Genomic DNA, 6000 nt, shown 5'->3' on the forward strand with positions numbered 1-6000 from the left:
GAAGGGAATCTGTGGAAAGGGATGGGACTAAGATTATGGAGATCAGTGCATGGTTGGGACTAAGATTATGGAGATCAGTCTGTTAAAAAAAAAAAAGTTTATTAAGAAGTGATCAAACCCTGGGGAAGAAAAGAGAGTGTGTAAGAAAGAAAAATTAGGCAGAAGTTGAGCAGTGATACAATATCAACAGAAGCCTTAGCTGATTCTCGGAGGAATTTCAAAAGTTGCATTTACCTTCAGAACCATGCTAAATTGGAGAAAAAGTTCTGGACTTTTATACCCTTATATTGAACAGTTGATGGATGGGGCCACCTGGGAAGAGGGCATGACCTTGGCAGGGCAGCTTCCTTCACTAAAGGCAATCCCTGATGGTGTTGAGAATTGATAACTGTTGGCTGCATTCCCTGTAGCTGAGAGTCCTTCATTCCTAATGGAGATTCTGGAAAAATTCATCTTGTTGGAATGAATGAGTTTTAATATCAGAAGTATACAGTATAAGATTGGAATTTAGGGGTTTTTTTCCTTCTGTTAAAATGACAGTTTTCTTAGATTATTGGCCTAAATTATAAATATAATCAGCCTAGAAAAAACAAAATTTCTATATTTTGTCTTTATTAAGTCTTTGATTACTTAAGAAAGTTGGAATCATCTCAATATTAAAAGAGCTAAGTTTTGCTAACAACTATGTATCCCTCAGTGTTTGCCTTTGTAATCCTTATTGCCACTATGGCTAAATAGATAATTAAGTATTAAGTTTTGTAATGATCTGTAATCCTATTCAGACATGTGCTTTAAAACCTGATATTTCTGACAAACTTCCCAAAATTCAACTTCTAAATGAAATCTTTCTCACTAGTTAGGCTTATTTATTTAGTATGTCAAATTTCTTGGGAAGTATTGTCAAATAAGTGATGATAAACCTCCTTAGGTTATACTGTATGGGTAAATGCTATAACTGCTCCAGAAATTATATAAAATTCCTAAAGTTTTGATATGTCTTGGTATACAAATATCGGTCTCTCATACCTTTAAGACCATGACACTAAACTGAATAACAATTTCCAGAACAAATGGGAAAACTGCATTCAAACAGACCAAGGATTAATAACTGGGCTGAATGAATTGAGGAAGATGATTATATTTTTCTAGGACTCTTGTTTGAAACATTGCTGCTTCTCTAACATTTGCTTTCCAGATTTAAGGAAACTTTTTCTCTTAAGCTATCTATGACTTACAGAAATGTGGTAAACAAATAAGAAACATTTATCTTTTTCTCTTGACTTGATCCCTCCAGAATTCAGAAACTCTCAATGAGTATTCTTATAGTTTCATGGCAATTTATTCATTTGCATAAGTTCAATAGAATTTGTTCTCCTTATGACAGGACACAATTGGAAATACTCGTTGTAGTACCAAGACTTTGACTGGAATATCTCAGGGCTTCTCAGATATGACGAGACAGCTTTAAGGAACTGAGGTTGACTTTTGGGGCCAATGAAGCCCCTTGAAAATATCAACCTATACCTCAATTACAGAGTTCCCAGCTACTTTACAACATGAGTAAAGAAAGTCACTTCCTGGCAGGTGCAGGAACCTCACGATATTTTGGAGACTTCAAGAAGAGAAGAATTCACCGAAATCTGTAGGCATTGCAGGCAAAGTCTGAAGGCAAGTATTTGGCTTTTCTTTTTAGTCTTGAGAGACTATTAAAAGCTCAATCTGAAATTCCCTATAAAAAACTCCAGCAAAACAACAACAGCAACAACAACAAACTTTTATGTTCAATCACTATTCTAGCTGCCTTTACATAAATAATTAGGCCAAGTTTGTTAAAACTTGACTTATTTTATAAACAAATTAATTTGGCTATCTTTGGTGGAAATGAGAGTGATATTAGAGAGAAATTATGTTTCAGTAACACACCTTTGTTGGTGTTAGATTCTAATTTTAATTAACTGTTTTTTTGACTATATGTTGTTTGCCTGTAAAATTGGGCTGGATCCTGAAATCTTCTGGTTTCCTCAAATCTGACTCTGACTCTCCAAACTAAGGTTTCCTATTTTCTCCCATTCTCTTTACTTGAAAAAAATGCCCTTTCTCCTAAGCCTTCCATACTGAAGCTAGACAACTTGAGGTAAACTTCAGAGAAAATTGCATAATGGCCCATGTTTAGAAACACAGATAATTGAACAAGCTTTTTCTAGCCATCCCAATTTGATGGATCTGCCATTGGAAAATCCAGATCTTGAGATGTTCACAGATGGAAGAAGTTTTAGGGATCAATGACAATGAAGAGTTGGATGCAGTGGTGACCCATTAGCTATTATCCACTGCCATGAATGCCAGAAATTGAATTGCCCAAGGGAGAACCAAAGTACAAAAATCTTGGTAATGCAGAATGTTGGGTTTTAACTTGGAACTAAATAGTATTTCTAAATGAGTGCAGGAAAATTCCACTTTTCTAACCCAAATCTTTACTTCATTTCAGTAGGAAGTAACTAGAATGGTCATCGTTCCAATTACCTCAAGAATGAGGAATGATCAAAAAACAATGGTGATTGAAACGAGTAAACAAAGGGCTAATAGGGTTACTAAGTGCAGCTGCAGACTAATAAATACAATTAAAACTTTTTATCCAGACCTTTTTTATTTGCCTTTTAGTATCCCTGACTCTCCTCCTTTGGGAGGTGGATTTGAGGCTTGCCTCCTGGTGTCCTTTGGCTGCCTCTTGAATAAGCCCTTCCCTTGCTGCATACTTGATGTCTTAGTGACTGATAGTCTTTTATGTGCATCTGGCAGGCAGACTTGGCTTAGGTTACAACATCAGTTGTGTAAATGCAGAAATCTTAGCCTTTTGGGCTTTGTGTTGGAGATGAAGACCATGAAGTATAACCATCCCTAGCAAAATGGCAGGCTCTCCATAACTATTTACAGAGGGAATAAATAAAGGAGTTTAGACAATTAGTTCTAGGTAGAACCTCAAATAAATGAAATAACATTTAGAACATAAAAAATAATAAAGAAGAAAGGAGAAGGAGAAATCATTTACTTACACTGCCTTACTTAATTATAGCCACTTAAATGACGGCTATAATTTATTCACTTGTAACATATTGAAAAACAAATTCAAGGTAATTTATGAGCAAGTCATCTTCCAGTGGTTTATCAGCAGTGTCTGTGTTATGAATTAATGTCTGTATTTCTACCTCCTTTCCACTTGCAGCACTAGGAAGGCATCATTGTGGGGAAGGGAGGGTCTGACCACAAAATTTGCTGGCATGTTACTTTTCTCAGTTCATGATAAAAGCGTGTTATGCTTAAAATCAAAAAGATCAAGTTGACAAATGATTTTTTCCATTTGTCCTACTTGTTTTTGGTTTTGTTTTGTTTTGCTTTGCTTTGCTTTTGTTGCTTTTGCTTTTGGTGTCAAATCCATAAAATAATTGCCAAGACTGATGTCAAGGAGCTTACTGCCTATGTTTTCTTCTACATGTTTTATGGTTTTTCGTTCAAGTCTGTTCCATGAAAGAGAGGTATATGCAAAATGACTTTCAAAGGCTGAAGGAAACATAAAGTTGAAGAAAAAGGCTAACAAGTATGGCTTGATAAAAAACGATTTATTAAGAGGACTTACTGAAAGAAGCATGTCTCGGCAGCTGCAAGATGAATAGATCTCTACAGCCACCTCTCTTAGGACTTTTATAGCCCTAGAGGATGGGAATACATGTTGGGGGACCACCCTAGAGGAGAATGCTTAAGAATAGGCGTGTGTCATAGTCATATCTCCAGGGCAGACCAAGGATGTTATGTCATGAGAGTGTACTTAAGGGTGTGGTTTAACAAAAGGAAAGAACGTGTGTGGGTGTATGGGCGATTCTGTGCCCAAGAAGGCTTGAAGTCACAGAATGGTCATCATGGAAGATTTGTCTAAAATGGTATTATTCTTGTTCACATTTGACCCCTCAAATCTGTCTCTTATAATCTCATACACCTGCCTCTTCTGAGATATTCTCTGAGCTGTCCGAGAAGGGATCTTTGTGGTAAATGTCCAGGTTGAAGGTATAAACCACAGCAGCAGTGCAGGCAGCAACAGGAAAAGAGACCTATGCTGATGAACTAACAAAGAATGAGTGATAACTTCTGCCATGATGTCCCTCAGGTTCTAAACCTGTTTGATAATCACAAGGTTAAAGTGAGTGTGGGACCATCTAATGCCTGTATCTGTTCAGTCACGTCTTGTAATTCAGTAGTGATATTGCCTGAATTATCAAACATATACATGTAACATTCAATTTGAATGATACTACAAGTGCCCCCTAGTGCTGCAGTGAGTACATCCAAGACCATTCTATTATGTACCATGGCCTTTCACATCAATGCCATCTCTATGTTTATGAGGCTACAATAACTATTGCTGAGGGCCCTCTGGGTATAAATAGTTAATGCTTCTTCTATAGGCGTATCTTCTACACCTAAAGATAGTAAAAATATTTTTTGAAGTGAAAATAACCTCAAGATTGTATTGTTTTCATAATATAACAAAATATGAAACTTAGAACTGGATCACTTGACCCTTTCTTTTCTTATCTCCTCCCAATTCAAAATGCTTGCATCTCTCTCTTTTTAAATTTTTTATTTAAATTCAATTTAGTTAATATATACTGTATTATTAGTTTCAGGGGTAGAATTTAGTGATTCATCCGTTGCATAACACATGGTACTCATTACATCAAGTGCCCTCCTTAATGCCCATCCCCCAGTTTACCCACCTCCTACCCACCTCCCCTCCATCAACTCTCAGTTTGTTTCCTATAGCTAAGAGTCTCTTATGCTTTGCCTCCCTCTCTGTTTTCATCTTATATTTTTTTTCTTTCCCTTCCGCTATGTTCATCTGTTTGGTTTCTTAAATTGCACATATGAGTGAAATCATATTGTATTTGTCTTTCTCTGACTGACTTATTTTGCTAAGCACAATACCCTCTAGTTCCATCCAGGCCATTGCAAATGGCAAGATTTCATGCATTTTGATGGCAAGTAATATTCCACTGTGTGTGTGTGTGTATGTGTGTGTAGCATTTCTTCTTTACCCATTCATCTGTTGATGGACATCTGGGCTCTTTCCATAGTTTGGCTCTTGCGGACATTGCTGCCATAATCATTGGAATGCATGTGCCCCTTCGAATCACTATGTTCTTATCCTTTGGATAAATACCTAGTAGTGCAATTGCTGGGTCGTAGGGTTGTTCTATTTTTAACATTTTGAGGAACCTCCATACTGTTTTCCAAGGTGGCTGTACCAGTTGGCATTCCCACCAACAGTGTAAGAGTGTTCCCCTCTCTCCCCATCCTCACAGACATCAGTTGTTTCCTGAGTTGTTAATTTTAGCCATTCTGACTGGTGTGAGGTGGTATCTCATTGTAGTTTTGATTTGTATTTCCCTGATGCCAAGTGATGTTGAGCATTTTTTTCATGTGTCTGTTGGCCATTTGTATGACTTCTTTGGAGAAATGTCTGTTCATGTCTTTTGCTCATTTCTTCACTGGATTATTTGTTTTTGGAGTGTTGAGTTTGATAAGTTCTTTATAGATTTTGGATACTAGCACTTTATCAGATATGTCATTTGCAAATATCTTCTCCTGTTCCATAGGCTGCCTTATAGTTTTGTTAATTGTTTCCTTTGCTGTGCAAAAGCTTTTTACCTTGATGAAGTCCCAATAGTTCATTTTTGCTTTTGTGTCCCTTGTCTTTGGAGATGTGTCTTGCAAGAAGTTGCTGCAGCCGAGGTCAAAGAGGTTGCTGCCTGTTTTCTCCTCTAGGATTTCGATGGATTCTTGTCTCACATTTAGGTCTTTCAACCATTTTGAGTTTATTTTTGTGTATGGTGTAAGAAAGTGGTCCAATTTCATTCTTCTGCATGTGGCTGTCCAATTTTCCCAACACCACTTGTTGAAGAGACTTTTTTCCACTGGATAATCTTTCCTGCTTTGTCAAAGATTAGT

The sequence above is a fragment of the Leptonychotes weddellii genome, chromosome 9 (assembly GCF_054177405.1).
Source record: "Leptonychotes weddellii isolate Sample4059 chromosome 9, ASM5417740v2, whole genome shotgun sequence".
Taxonomy (NCBI): Eukaryota; Metazoa; Chordata; class Mammalia; order Carnivora; family Phocidae; genus Leptonychotes; species Leptonychotes weddellii.